The sequence below is a fragment of the Falco rusticolus genome, chromosome 10, assembly GCF_015220075.1.
Source record: "Falco rusticolus isolate bFalRus1 chromosome 10, bFalRus1.pri, whole genome shotgun sequence".
NCBI classification, from domain to species: domain Eukaryota; kingdom Metazoa; phylum Chordata; class Aves; order Falconiformes; family Falconidae; genus Falco; species Falco rusticolus.
In genome coordinates, this window is record NC_051196.1 from 9,053,573 (window position 1) to 9,070,526 (window position 16,954).

Sequence of the window (16,954 nt, forward strand, 5' to 3'; positions counted from 1 at the left end):
TACAGAAAGGGGATTCAATCTGTAGATGTGACCATGACTTTTGCTTGTCCTTTGGAATTATCCATTCTTTATTTTTTTTTTTTTAAAGTGTCAAATAACACTCTTCTACTAAGTACATGATAAGAGTTTGGCCGTTTCAGAATACAGCATTGATTCATTGTGCGTATTCAGTATCGCCATATGTATATGTACATAGCTAAATGTCTGTCTGCCTCAAAGAAGCATTGCAAGGAGAAAGCTGATAAATAGAATAATTTATTTTGCTATTTCCTAGCTTCACAGAGAAGTAGCTGTTAGGCATAGGATTGGTGCCTCATACGTTGCCAACATTTAAAAGGATGCATTTCCAGTGAGATTTTTTGCCAGATCACCTTTAAAGCACACTGTATTTCTGTCATGCCTCCAGAACTGCCTGTATCAGTTTTATGACTTGTTGCAAAGATCTACCAGTATCAGCATGAGACTCTAAAGTATCTTTCCTCTGCCAGCCCCTTTCCACAGTCCCCTTTTCATCCTTCCTTTGGACCAAGATTATATCTTTTTCACCTCAAATCTAAAACCTAATATGCCCTTCCTACAGTTATTCCCATATTCCAGTCTCATCATAATTTCCTGGTGAGTGTTTCCTAATGGGCAACCCGGTGGCCTATTTTTCTGTACATTATCTGTCTAGGATTCTCTTCAAGGTGAATGTCCTAGTTCTAAAAGACACAAGGTGTTTTTGTTCAAAAACACCAGCAAAATAATTTTTGTTTTAGTTATGAGCAAGACTTTCTGTTCATACACAGAATTATGAAAATCAAATGTTTATCTGTTTTAAAAGTAACGTTAAACCTCTAACAGCAGTCTTGTATAAAGAAAATCAACACCAAAAAAATCTGATTAGCAGATAACTTAACCTATATTATATATATATATATTTAAAAAAAAATATCAGTATCACCTTACAATATACCGAACTTCCTAGTAAAAGCATGTCAGTTTCTTGTTTTGTGGAAATGCATATTCAGAGCTGGATCATGTCATGCTTCAATAAGGCAATGAAACATTTATCAGTGTTGTGTTTTAATCACCAGAGCAAGTGATTCTGCTTTCTGAGATAGCATCTGCTTTATTTAAAGCATACTATCCCCACCCACAACTGCATCAGACCTTCCTTTCACCTGCTATCCCGTAACAGAAAAAAACCCCAAACAAATTCAAGACAAAACCAAACCAACTCCAATATTATTTAGATAGCTACCTGGAGAAAGAGAACATGAATAACAGGGGATATGTGAGAATCCAGTAAGTTGGATTAGATAGTTTAACTGTGTCTCTGTTCCAGGATCATCCTAAGTGTAAAACATATTAATTGGCCTTGAGTCCAGCCATTTTATATTCTGATGCTGTCATCATAGTAAAGAAAAAAAACCATTTTCAGTATGATATATAACTGTACCAACAAGTATACTCATGTAGTATGTAAATTAAAATGGGTGTTGCATCTGAGAGTGTCATAGTACCATGTTTTGAAGTGAATGTTGGAGCATAAGCTACCAATATTCATAGGTACACAGTCCTCCTGCAGGTCCCAGGCTGGTAGCAAGCCCACATTACCGCTTTCTTCCTCCAGTGGGGTTGGAACAGAGTGGAAACAGATTTCTGATTTTTGTGAGAGACCAAACAGGGCAGGTTGAAAGTCACTACACTTGTTATATCCTATCCCACAGTTGTTCATCAGAACATCTGGGCCTTTACCAGGATGAGAACAGCTGGCAGCAGCTTGGCATCTAAGCCTCTTTTCTTCTACCTTGGATGGGATTCAAACACAAGCACGTGCTCAAATCCCCTGAACAGTGCACTAGAGTCTAAGGGAAGTAAACACAGTGTGGACAAAACCATGCTTCAATCCTCCACACAGTGGTTGAGATGATGGTGGCATAGGATTTGACAGATTAATGCCTTCTCTAGAACAAGCTCCATAGCTTTTACCAGGGGAAGGAAGAAATCCATTCAGTATCATTCTCCCTTGACAGCATTCACTGTATTTGCAGAGGATTGCTTCAGTCAGGAAAAATTACTATCAGCATTGCTTTTCCCTGGAAATGCTCCCACTCTTTTTTGAGTTAATCACACTGCCTCACAGCATTTTAGGTGCTGTCCCTATATTCTAGAAAATCCATGTACTTGTCCTAGGTGCCTGTATCATGCTCAAAAGCAGCTTATCTGTCAAGGCTTATGACTCCCCTTCCTCCCTGAGTGTAAGCTGCAAAGCCTTTCTGAAGTCTGCCACTGAAGATTGCCTCTGCAGTCTGGCTACTGTACAATACCGTTCAATTACATGTTCTTTGTGGGAAGAGCTGCAGAATAAAAGGCAGCTGCAGGCAGAGGAATAAACCAAGGAAAGGTATCAGGTGTAAAGTAGACAATTCCACAGCAAAAGTGCTGAGTTGCATGACATTATGAAAGACAAATTTTATAGCTATAGAATTATAGCATTTCAGGTAGCCTGACATTTAAATACAATTCACCCTTCTCTGAGCTGTTGCTCCAGTCACGCAAATGTACTTAACTTCACTTACTTGGCATACACTATTTTTTACCTCAGTTGTAAGGTAAAATGACATTTGTCTTTCAAAACATTATAGCTTGAAAAATAGTTAACTCTCTGAGGAGAATACTCGACAACTTTCATCCCTCTCTGTGCACTGAAACCTGTATTTCTTTTGAACAGTTGTATAACACTAGAAAGTATTTAACTGTGTGGGACAAAGCAACTTGGTCAAGACACCAAGAATAATATTTTTTTCTTGGTTGATTCCTCAATATAAATACAACAAAATAACCCTCATTCTTGCCCTCATCCTCAGAACCCTCATGGTGGTCTTTCATATCAGAATCTGTTATGCCAGATAATAGATATGCCACAAAGTTTTTGCATTGCAGTATTTTTAAAATTGCTTTAACAGTATGATGTCACTGTCCTAGTATCACAATCTTCTTTTTAATTAATGCCATTTAAATAATCAATGCAACCTACATTTATGCAACTACAGACTGCAATTTGCATATGATTATACTTACATAGACAACTATGTCTTCAAAAAAAGTATGAAAAATATTTCTTACACTCAGTTACAAGCATGAAATACCACATAGCAAAGGCATTTACCTAGAAATACGTTTCTCTATAAAAGTCACAGAATGGTCAGTGTTGGAAGGGACCTCTGGAAATCATCTAGCTCAGACCCCCAACTAAAGCAGGTTCACCTAGAGCGGGTTGCACAGTCACGTCCAGGTGGGTTTTAAATGTCTCCAGAGAAGGAGACTGCACAGCATCCCGGGACAGCCTGTGCCAGGGCTCTGTCACCCTCAGGGTAAGTAAGTTCTTCCTCATATTCAGGTGGAACTCCTTGTGTTTCAGTTTTTACCTGTCGCGGGGCACCTCTGAGAAGAGCCTGGCCCGGTCCTCTTGACTCTCGCCCCTGAGATATTTGTAGACACCCATAAGATCCCCCTCAGCCTTCTCTTCTGCAGGCTGAACAGGCCCAGCTCCCTCAGCCCTTCCTCATCAGGGAGATGCTCCAGTGCCCTCATCATCTTCTCCGCCCTCCGCCGGCCCCTCTCCAGCAGTTCCCCGTCTCTCCTGAACTGGGGAGCCCAGCACTGGACGCGGCACCCCAGGTGCGGCCTCACCAGGGCAGAGCAGAGGGGCAGGATCACCCCCCTCGACCTGCCGGCCACGCGCCTCCTCGTGCACCCCGGGGTCCCGCTGGCCCTCCTGGCCGCGAGGGCACGCCGCTGGCTCGGGGCAACTTGCTGCCCACCGGGACTGCCAGGGCCCTCTCCGCAGAGCTGCCTCCAGCAGGTCAAGCCCCGGCCCGTGCTGGTGCCCGGGGTCGTCCCTGCGTCGGTGCAGGCCCTTACCCTGCCTTTGCTGAACCTCATGAGGTCCCTCTCCGCCCAGCTCTCCAGCCTGTCCCGGTCCCGCTGAATGGCAGCGCAGCCTCTGGGGAACCAGCCGCTCCTCCCAGGTCTGTATCATCAGCAAACTCGCTGCGGGCACACTCTGCCCCTTCACCCAGGTCATGATGAGTAAGTGGAACAGGCCTGGACCCAGCACTGACCCTGGGGGGCACCGCGAGCTACAGGCCTCCAGCCAGGCTCTGCCCGCTGATCACAGCCCTCTGAGCTCTGCCATTCAGCCAATTTCTGCCATTCTCAATCCACCTGTCTGCTCACTTTGCTTAAAGTCACTTTAAACAACTAAGTGTAGTAGCCCATAAAGAAAGTATAGCATATCCTTTAATACTTTGAGACATGTTTGTGAGGACATGTAGTAAATAATAAATTAGAAAAAGGAAAATAAAGGGGGGCCCTAGCCCATTTTTTATCTGATTCACAAACATTAATCTTAATTTCTTACTGAGAAAAGCACCAGGGAAAATAACTAATCCACAGAGGTAAATATAACCTGTCAATTTTTGTTAAAAACTACCACTAAGTTAACAGTCCCTCTTTTTAAATCTTAATCCTCCTGGAAAACGACACAATTGCAGTTCCGACAGGAAGCAATATCATTTTAAAAAATTAAAACAATTAAATCAAGGGTATGATTAAGCACAAAAGTAGTACACACACCACACACGAAAACAGGGCTTGGGCAAAGAAAAGCATGCTAATATCGTGTTTTACCCATCTGCTTTTTAGACTATAACGACAGCTTCTTTTATAGACATGAACTACTGATTTCTCGAAGGCAAAGTTTGGTCCAGAGGACAACAAAAAGCATGCTAAACAAGCACATTAAAATACTGGGCTTCAAAGTGCTGTTTGTCCACTCCAGTATTTGATCTCTCTTTGGGGAAATATGCAGTTGGCTAATACCTTCTGATAAACTGTTTAAAACTTGTTGTCTACCCCGCTTTCATGCCTCTTCAAAAAAACCCCCACAAAACCTACTACACTCATTCTGCTTTATTTGAGGACTTACATGTTCTTTACATTTACATTTCTTAGACTTACTTGTTTCTTTTCCAATTAGTCTCGGAAAATTAGCAAGGCTGTTAGTCCTTGTATTCTTGAATCTATGCTAGGTTATACATTTTCTTATCAACTCTTTGAAGACTGATCACATCAAAATGTATATTGGTATTTTTTTACACATCTCTTGCTGTCCTAATTTGTTTGCAGACTAAAAACAGCATGCTGTATCTTGAAAATGTTTTTCCCAATTGTTTCAAATTTATTTCTATTTTGACAAAACTTTGTAGCCCAAAATATAGATATAAAAAAAATTCCATTAACTCAGATTTCTCTTTTCACACATGGTTTCTTACAGTGCCTAGTTTACAGTTTAAATGGAGCTCTGAAAATCTTTACTAAAAAGCAAACAATTGAGCAAGAACTGCATGAATTGGGAGCAATTCAGTCAATAAGACAATGAGGTGCAGACAAGCTATTTCAGCTACAGAAAAGAATATGCAGAATTATTTGATATCAAGCAAGATGTAAAGTATCTTTATTTATAAATAATTATATATATAAATATAACTTATGTAATTATCAGCTTGCCATCTTAAAAAAAGAAAGAAATGAAATGTTGAGTGAGCATGTACACATGCCATGCAATTTTACAAGCTACAGAAATCAGAAAATAGATATAGCTTAGTCAATGCTCTGCATAACTACATCCTTTTCCTCTGGTAAGGATACATTAGATAGAGCTAGATATAACTATTTCCCCAGTTTTCCAAGAATGGAAGAGATGCAAGTTCCAGCATGATTAAAACCAAATTACACTTGCACTATAGAAAACCAAGATTATACACTTATCAGAACAGTGCCACATAAATAGAAGAAACCTTCATAAAATGAAAGTGTTATTTGAAAAGTTCCTGGATTTCCTCAAATATAAGGTTTACAATTATTGCCTTCGAAGAGCAACTTAAGAGTTCTTTGCCATTTTAGTGTCTACTTTTTAAACACTTTGTTCAGAAGTCTAAATATGTCTTTGAACAAAATACAAATCTGTATCAGGTCTGGTTACCAGGGACCACCTCATGTCCCTTTTTAATATGGTGATATTGCCATGCCTTTTCTATACACCTTAATTTGCTTGTACGTTTTGGTAACATGTATGACAGCTAAATTTTGTTATGTAATGGGTGACCAGGTCTCTAACCACCTTCTGAGAAATAAATTGTAAGAATTTACTTATAGTTCTCATGTTCTGTCCCTTTGCTTAGCTAGATTAACTTAATGAGTAAGTTTCTAGCATTTTGTCATCAACACTGTTCTTCTAAATTAAGACGTGTGGTACAAAAGCTACTTTTTAAAAAATTTTTTTTCTGAACAGCTTCTTAAAAGCAGGTGCGTACAACCTTCTTCAGCAAAACTTAATCAAAACTAATCAGGAAACTGGGAGCTGTCACCAGTGCTGTCTCTAGGGCACAAGCTGGCTACAAGGATAGTTGGCATTTCTTCACTACCCACACAGTAATATGGTTTTATGAAAAGCCTCCAAACTTGCTGCTACTGGGAATGACAAAACATACTCTTCAGTACATAGATGTCCCAGTGTTGTTGGTAAGAGGCCAACATAAAACAGGAAAAAACTACCCATTTACAAATTGCAGAAACAGAAAAATGAAATACTGATATACTATATACACAAATACACAATAAAAATTAACCTGCATGTAGAGTACTGTAGATGGAGGGGGGTGGGGGGGAGAAAGCTAAGTTTGGAAAGACTGAATTATATAAGGGATCAGAACTGTTAAGCAGTAATTTCAGAGAATGCAAAGCTCGTGTGTTTTTGCAGCAGGAGAATGGCAACCCCTCCACATAGCCAATAGTAAAATTTGCATGTATTTTTGCATTTACGTTTGATTTTTAAGCTTGAGATTATTTTAAATAAGGTTAGATAGCTGGTCCCCAAAGTCCAGAAGCAATAGGTTTTTGTTTGACTGGTTTGATTTTGGGGTGAGGTTTTGTTTAGTTTTGTGAGGGTTTTTTAAGTTTCACTGTTTTGAAGCAAATTTCCCTCCTTTTCCCTCTTTCTTTTGGTTTTTTTTTTTTTTTTTAATAAATTTAATTTTCTCTGCTACATTTAGTAACCTTTTTATTTGCTCAGTAAAAATTCTGCATCCATCTTCTGCCCCAGTCTTTAGTTCCCACAGCACTTTTCAGAAATGGTTTTCTGCCAGCTGAGTTGAGTCTTTGTGCTCACTGGATGGGACAGGACTACCACAGATGACAAGATTAATCCTTGTGACTTGCTGTAAAACTGTAGATGAATTGTAGATGCCTATTGTAAATTACTTTTTTCTGATGCTTTGTAATAATCAAGCACACTTTCTGATCATTAGCATTAACTCAGAAGGCATCGTTTTGCTATTGTCTGCCACCCTGTTCTCTTTCAAAGGTGGATTAATAGAGTTCAACACAGCAGTTGAAAGCCTGGATGAAAATTCAGTTTGTATTAATGCATCTTATTGACACTATCTCTGGTCCAGACTGCAGGATTCCTCTTTGATCTTCATACAGCATCAGACTCGGACCAATACTATTTGGTGTGCTACAGATGGAGCAATCTTCATTGCTATACTATACAGACCCCTGACATTACTTTGAAATCCCAGGCTTCCAACAGGGAGCTCCAAATCTCCCACTGAAACGGAGAAACATCTACAGAAACCCTCCAAAATAACACCTCTGTCTTCTAGATACTGCATCAAAGAATTTTTGGTGCTGCTGAAACGTATACATACAAACATATGTCAAGCACGTTAACTATAAAACGAGCTCTTTAATTTCGTAAATTTGTTAGAAGAATATTTTTTTAAATCTTATTTTAACCTGACTATGAGAAAGGCCTCATGCTAATAAGATGTTACTGCTTAGCCAACTCACAGGAACTTTAGGACAATTCTTCTGACTGTTAGAAGAATTTAACTATTTCAAGGAACTACAACAACTTCCTGTAGAAGGAACAGGAACAAGGAGTGGGGAAGAAGGGTTGTTTGCATATGCATGGAAAAATAAAGATACAGTACTGCAAAGAAGGAATGTTAAGCAGACATTGTTCCCAGGAAAGGACTTTCAGTTATTAGAAATCTTGACCACATATTAACATATTTAAAAAACAGGATTATGGAAAGTTTTACTGATGAATCATCTAAAGAAAGCAAGAAAAATAACACCACCACCCAACTCCAAAAACCTTCAGCAACAAGAATTAGTTATTAGCCAGAAGGAAAAATCTAAACCCACTGCAAACAGATCCAAATGTGTAGCCTAGCCCCTAAACCAAACTGCTGAAAGACAGTTCAGTATTTTCTGTCCTGAAGATGCACTTTATGCTCTTCTTAATCATGCAGAGATGATTAAAGAAACCCACCCATGCTCTATGTTCAAATAATCTATATATGTAAATTTAAGAAAGAGAAGGAAGAAATAAGCTAAAGATGGTCTTTTTAAAGCCCATTAGCTTTCCAACACATGTGCTGTCTTATCTACAATGGAATAACCGCATTTGTCCTGCAGAAGTAACATTATTCTTTTCCCTACAATCTCAATGTCATTAATTCACTTTAAAAAATCAAATCCTTTTCTGAAGCTGTAGTCCTAACGCTCTAGGCTAAATACAGCCTGAAGGCAGTTTGGGCATTGCAGTAACCTAATTAGCTTTGTGCTGCCATTGCTCTGCTAGTACTTCAGCTAGCTTGCTTGTGCTGTGTTAGTACCAGCCTGTCACACTCCAGCCTTCAGTGCACAGGGGACACAGTTTTATAAATTCTTGCAAGGCAAGTCATCTGAAGAAGCAGCCTGAACTACCCTACTTCCATTAAGCCCTTGTATAATCCTGTAAGAGTCTATAAAACGCTGAGATTTGGTGGAACAGTACGCTCTTTAATGATCTGAACACGTTGATTTATGCAAGTATAAAACCAGGAATGAAATTAAAATATCCGTTTCAAGTTTAATCTCTTACCTCACTGAGGTCTCTCTTGTTTCCTTCATCTAAGATGGATTCTTCACAGTCAGTTAACTTCTCTGACCACATTAAGAAGCAGAGATAATGCAATAGTTCAAGTATACAATTATGACTATTAAACAGTATTTTTGAACTGCATGAGAAATGCTTCAATAGGAAAACTTTGAAAAAATGTCATCCTTATACTCTCTACAAGCAAGAATATAGCATCTGCATTTTTCTTCTATATAGCTTAGGCAACAATATCCTGGCAACCACATTTCAATGGAACAAATCCAAGTAATTAAAATCACTAGATCTAGCATCCATATCTTTTTATCATCCCGCTTGATAGGCCAGATTTACTTACTTGTGAAGTGACAGTCAAGAATCTGCTACACACAGTATAAGACATTATCTGTCTCTGAGCTACAGGGCCTTTAATTTTGTTCGCAGTTGTCCATTTACCCGTCTCTTCACAGCGTTTTTTGAGAGCTTCAAAAATTAACTTTTACAGTTTCATACATGTAATACATTTTAGACATATGCATAATTTGGTGTTTTTCATTAATACGTACCTAACCATCCTATCAAGATTTGTAGTTTATGTATAAAGGATTAAGTTAACTACACCAATAAACCACTTGATGCGCTAACATTCTGCATGTCCACTCACTCAAAACATTTTACTAGATTCCTAATATCATTAGTCAAAACCTTGGCTTCCACGCCTCTGCAACTACACAGCTTAATCCCACTTTGGAAGCCAAACTTCTACTAAGTCCAGCTATGGAACATGAGTTCAATAAGGAAGAGCTTTTTGATTCACTTTATTTCAATGGTCACATGAGCTCCTGTGTGTTGACATCTGGAGACTTCAGCATCACACCGTTCATCTGAAGAGGAAAATGAGATGAGAAGCAAATCTGCAGCAAAATACAAATTCATGATTGTTGATCTAGTTCATACCACTCTAGACTGAAACAGCCCTCAAACTGACAGTGTTGCACAAAGTAGAAAAGCGATCTTGCTTTTGGGGGTTTTTGAGACATAAATTTATAACTGTAGGGATGTATTTTATCTAGATATCTACATTCAAACTCATTAATTCTCAACATTAGATACCATACAATGACCTCACTGTCCAGAAAGAAACACTAGAAGAGTTGTTAAGAAACAAGCCTTATGGTGACAGCACCCTCGTAAGTAGGCACAACAGAGCTGGTAACCTACACAAACACTTTATGTTTCCTTGCACCAGATCACCACATGCTTACTCCCAATTCCCATAGTATAACCTGTTAAAACTACCTCATTCTTTTCCTAAAAAGTCGGAACTTCATTAATAGAGAGAAAAATTCTGCTCTCACTCTATATCTATTCCACAATGACCCACTTCAGCAAAGTCAAATACCCTGGAGAATCTCATGGGGTAGTAAGGGGCAAAAAGAAAGAAACTAACTCCCTCTTTCAAGAACATTGACTCATCATTCCCTTCTTCAAGCTTACCTTCACAGCCCTAACTATCACATTAAAATAGGTTTAAATGCACGATGTGAAGTAGATTGTATTCCCTTCATTACATTTTGCCTGGTTAAGAAACTAGCCTAACACAACAGGTCTTAGGTATGAATAAATTTGGGTTTGAATTACTTACAAACCATAGCCCTGCAGAAACACATAGATGCAGAGTGAAGTTTTTCTTATGGATTTCCAGACAAAACACAGCTTTGGAAAGGTCTGTCTGCATCTGTCCACACAGTTACTCTCTTGTTCTTCTCAAAATTTACCGTGCAAGTTTACCTTGCCAATAAAGCAAAAATATTTTCCCCCATTTGATTACATGTTCAATCACTACCAGTTCACATTCTACTACGCAATTACTGCGCAGAAACTTAAAGACAGGAGACCAGGAAAACCTGATATCATTTTTCAAACTTACAGCAGAAGAAAACACACACACAACATCCACCTGCCACCAAAGTGGACAGAACACAACAGAAACAAGATGCATTCCTATCAGCTTCTGCACAGAGGACACCCTTCCAGCATTTGAAAAGAGCAGAGTATTTTCATTACAAATTATGAAGCAGAGCAGCTTTTTGCTATAGATTCAGAACAAACAGCTCACACTTCCCTCATTTTATCTCTCTAACTACAAAGATTGCTTGAAATGGCTGGGGTATCTCATCTGAAGAGACTACAATGGCCTAGCAAAAATGGGAGTTGAAGGATTCCTTTTATACTTTTACAAGGCTACTTTTAATTTAGCTTTTGAAGTACCTTATGATTTTATTATTTTATTATTTTTAAAAAATTGATTTATTGGTCTCATTTATTTACAGAAACCTGTGTTTTGAAAGTTTCTGTCAGTTGTTCTGCAGTGCACAAGCAGTTCTTCACATGGAAAATTATCTGCACCATACTGTCAACAAATGGGCTGCAGCTATTCATCACACATAGATCAAAGAATGAAAGAAAAGAAAAACTGGCAGCACATTTGCAAAGATGAGTGGAGAAGATGGGTCATAAACCTATCTTCTTCGAGACTACTAATATATGTAATAGAGCATGCATTAAAATTAATGTTAAAAATTAAATTTAATAAACTCATACTAAATATCAGTGTATTAGACAGGGTTATGTTGATTATGCACTAAGTATTGCAATTCTTTAACTACCTTTAACTGAATCTACATGGCAGCCCCCGCAGCACACAAAAAGAATGAGCATTACTTAATGAACTTTTCAACTGCTGTTGAAAATTCAAGAGGGGAGGATAAAATTCCAGTCTGGGAAAGGTTACTTTTCTTCAGTATTTCAAAGACCAGAAAAAAGCCAGCAAAAACTGTGTCAGGTGTTAGACTCAGTGATCAAAGTCACAAGGCTAAATGATCACATTTTAAACTTACTGAAAATGAACTTTTATCAAGGTTCTCTTAAATATGTAATACAGAATAAGTATATTGGTGGTATTGTTATTTATAAGAGAACAATGGATAAAAAGGAATCACCACAAGAGTGGTGCCAAGAGATTGCAGGTAACATTCATATTGCTATAGAAGGCCAATTTCTGTTATTATTAGAGCTGAGCGCGTATTCAGTAGATTTGACCTGAATAGTAAATTCAAGATGCAAATACTATTTTGTCTCTACTTCATATTTAAAAAAAAAAAAAAAAAAGCTCTCAGAAGGAGAAAACACAAACATTTATGAACTAATAGCAGTAGTTCCCAGAGGGTAAAACAGAGTCCTCACTTTGATGCGAGCTACACAGCTACAACAGCAATCGGCTATTGCCTCTGTGTACACTTGAAAGAGAGGCCCATTTGCCTGTGGTTTCCAAATGTTCTGTAGATAGCATTTCCAAAAACAAGCCTGAGAAGAGACTATACAGCTGAATCTTCAGGAAAGAAGTCATTGCTTCATCACCTCCTTGTACTTGCATTTCTTGCAAGTCTCACATTCTTTTGAGACTGTAAGAGGCAACAGCAGATAAATTAATGTGCTTTTTAGAACAGAGCAATAAAATGCTTTGAAGTAGCAACTAAAAAAGGAAATTACATCATCATTACCATTACAACCATTACATCAGATGAATGTAGTAGATGAAAGTCATCTAAGAATTGATTCAAAATTTAGCCTGCCCTATTCTTATGAGATTATTCAGATACATGTTTAGGGAAAAGTTTTATTGATCTTTAAACCTCTCCTAAAGTCTCAGTTCACCAAAGAAATGATTATACACGAGTCTTATTATGGTTTAACTAATGATCAAATATCACCCATACCTCACTGAGGTTTAAGCAAAGCATTTTTACCTTAGGTAGTAGAAATTTGTTCCAATATCTGTTTAGCTGCAGGTGAGCACATACTTCATTACTTCTAGCAGCTAACATGTAACAACTGCCCTGTGGTTGAGCATTGACAGTTGTTGCCACACGCTTTTCATCCTTCCTACCCTTTCTGACCATAGAAGACTACATGTAGCCTAGTGGGTCAGGAGCCAGAAACAAAGAGCATAAATTCTCCAATACCGAGTATCCCATCTCACTGACCTGGCTTTTTGGCTTGCATTATCCATACCACATCATATATTCCTTCAATAAAAACATATATACACATAAGCAGCACATAAAACCCCCCTAAGGAATGGGGTTGTTACAATGTCACTGCACTAATTAACCTACTTCAGGTATCTTCAAAGACATGCCTTTCTCCCCAACAAGAGCACCTCACTCATGTTTAACTCAAAAAAACATGATTAGAAACTCTGGACTTCAATTGTTTCTCCAGTATTGCTTGCCATCCCAAACAGTATGCCATTTGTATTCTTCACAATTTCATCTATCTTTATTTCCCCTTCCTCAGCTTTCTGACTGTTTTGCTCAGAATAAGTAACTTCTTTACACTTTCCAACATGGTTTTCAACTTTCAATTAAATAACTGTTTTTCCAATTCAAAATCTAGAGCTCACTGTTAAACTCAGAACTGTGACTTCTCTCAGAAAATGCGAAAAAGTGTTTTGACACTTAGCAATCTAGCCCCAGGGGGCTAAAACTTTGCTATCCACAAAGGTAGTACTTACTGAAACAAATCTGAACCTATCTGAAATAGGTTGTCTGTTTCTTACACAGTACTACTAATATATTGTTTTTTCCCCAAAGATACAAGGCCAGGTAGTCAATTTGGTATATTTACTATGAAAGACACATGGAAGCTTCATTGCAAGTTAGGGAGAAACTGAATATCTGAGCATCAGATGAAAAGATTATCTCAAAATCTGAAGTGTTTGCTAAATAGCACTTTATTTTATTTATTTGCAAATTAAAACTGCACCGTATTAGTAAAATTGCGTATGGAAGGCAGAGCGAGATTATAAAACTAATACACATTTGTTGCAAACTGATTTTACCTAAAAGAAAAATAATAAGAAAGCCACATGAAATTTACTTTGCACCACATTTATGCCTCCACCAACATAATCAGTTAATGCTAGATCTCTTCTTTCAAAATGGGCGGAGTTTTACTGAAATATGCAACTGCTAATAAACGTGCCTTTTTTTTTTTTACAGCATGAAAACAAGAGCTGGTCACATTTAACTATTACAGACTGCCTTTAACTCAAATGAAACTGAAAGATGATGAACAAAGTTTTTAATAACTGCAAGCATGATTTCTGAAAACTCATTTACTCAGAACAGAATTATGAGACCTGTCTATCAGTTGTTTTGTGTTTTGATTTGGGTTTTTGTTGTTTTGGTTTCTGTTTTTGACTGTTACTCCATTCTATTGATTTTACTTTCCAGGATTATTCATGTTTAAGAGGACAACAATCCAAAAGTAATATAAACGCGCATTTAAATACATAGGTTTTGTGCCAGATCCCCACTGAATTTTCTTTTAAGAGTTGTGAAGGTCAGCTGTGTAAATCCTCTTCAGCTGAAAGCTGAGGGAAGAAAAACATCAGGCTGAGATATTTTGGAAGACAAAGATAAGATTAACAGAGCTTCTCTTTTGGCATGATGCAAGAAAACCTAAGCAAAACCAAACCCATGGAGTCACATGGTCCATTTATTTCCTACAAAACTGAAAAATTCAATTACTTAGGAAGGTTCCTAAGGCCAGACAGGGCTGTCAAGCATTGGGAACAGCATGGGTACAAGTCCAGAAAGTGCCATTAAGAGACATTAACAGAGATTTTTGAAGATTTATACAAGTTAAACACTCCTTCCTTTTAAACAGAGATAACACTAACTAATCCAAAACCATTGAGAATAAAGGTATGTTTGACAATGGGCGACAGTATGACGCCAGAAGAATGGCTTTTAAATGTAATTGTTTATAAAATTCAGGGCACTGATGTAAACCGTACAACACATCCACAAACACAAGTCTGCAACTGCAGTAGTTGATGTCTGTTAAGAGGCTTTAAGCACAAAAAGCCTTCTACATATCACTTCCTAACTGAGGACCTAATTTTACAGTCTTTGACTTCTTTAAAAATACATTTTGTTTGAAGCTTTTGGGGGATACAATTTTTACTAATAGCACGCAATATCTGTGACAACCCTTTTGCATGCTTACAGCTAAAGGTACCATCTCCAAGAAAAAAAAATGTTGTAGCATTTGTCACCTGAAAAAAAGCAGGTTTCATAATAGTTTAAGCCTCACATGTCATTATATAGTTAAGAAGCAGCAATATTTTTATTCATGCTAAGACATGAAAAAAGTATTCCCACTCAAAGAATCTTTTCCTCTGTTTGCAAAGTTTATGCATAAAGTCTTCATACAGATTTCAAATTACTTTGTTTGGTGACTATTCTACTTGAAATATTTCAGCACATTAGCCATTTCTAAATTTTTCAAGAAGTTGTTTGCTTTCTTAAGATACTATAGCTTCAATGAGATCAGTTAAACATGTATTGTCTATTCCACTGAACGTATATTTTTAATTTACTATAGCTAAAGTCCTACAAATTTATGTATTTATCTGGTAATGCTTTTGTGGAAGACAAGTACTACTTTCTACCTGCTGAACACCTGCTCTCTTTCCTCATTGTTCTGAAAAGGATTTTGACCTTTATCAGGAATTGTGGAAACCTCTTAAGTTTTTTCACTATCAGAAAGCTGCAACTGAGCTGCTTAAGGCATTCGCACCCTAGTCTGCTTTAGACTTTTAGATTTACTGCTTTACATACCTCTCCTAAATGTTGTTATGAGGTATGAAATAGAGACATTTGATCTTGGATTATGGTTCTAGTTTGAAAACTTAAGTTCAGATGGCCTGGGAAGATGGCAGAAATAAGTTATTCTTACTTATCACAGTCTCAGTAATGGTTGGATTTTGTGCTTTTCTTCTACATAGTTTGACAAATTCTTTGTTTCATTTGATTTTTTCCTCCAAGAGCAGAGGCTTTATTTTAAGACCTTTGCTGCTGTATAAATAGAACAATATTATTTATCAATATTTACTTTTATTTACTTTCGTTAAGAGTTTTTTATTAAACTATCTTAATTTTTTCTCTTTAAAATATAGAACTGAGCCCTTGAGGACAGATGCTTGTTTTACATCTTGAATGACACCTTTGCTAGCTTACAGCATTTTTCCAATGGCTTATTTGTTAGACTGTAGTTGGTTAGACTTAACCCAACAATATTGAAGTCCTTATGTTTATAAATGTTAGGTATTTGTACAACCTCCACTGAGTCATGCATAAAAAGTCTGCTGGAGACTGAAGCAAATAAATGCCATATACCTCTCTTTGATAATGCATCATCATACTTGTAAACATTTTAAATAGATTTACTTGGCAAAGCTATCTGCTTGGTAAAATTATTTAAGTCATTTTCTCTCAACTTATTCTTATTGACTAAATATATCAAGAAGGGAGCATGTTTAGACTACAAGCTCTACAGGACAGGGATATATTTTTACTATGTCAGGAGCAACATTAGGATCTTTGTGCCCTACTGTTAATTAAATAAGGAACTTGGTTGGATAAGGTAGATGGAGAAGTATGATCAAAAGGTAGCACTCTGCCTGTTCCTCCTTCTCCCTCCACGATTTATTGAAGTTGTTTGGATTTGTTTACAAAAAAGCAATAAGAAAGTTCTAAATATATTTTTTTCCTGAAAATTACTAAAGAACAAGCTTGCATTTCTTCCCTTCACCTCAAACAGAAGCAAAGCTGACGAGAACAAAAAGCCATTGCCATTAAATTTCAGACCACATATCATTTATGTTTAGCTGTCCTAACAAGAGCCTTTAATCAAAAGCATAGTCATGATTATCTTATATGCCAAAAGAGTAAAAAAAAAAAAAAAAAAAGAGAATAAGTATATGTTAATAAAGTTATCCCTTTTGACACTGCCCATTGAAATTAAATAACCAGCTTTCACTGCTAAACACTAAACTTACGCATTCTACAAAATTAAGGTAATAAGAAACTTATGTGGAGGTTCAAATTTTATAATATGTACTTACACATT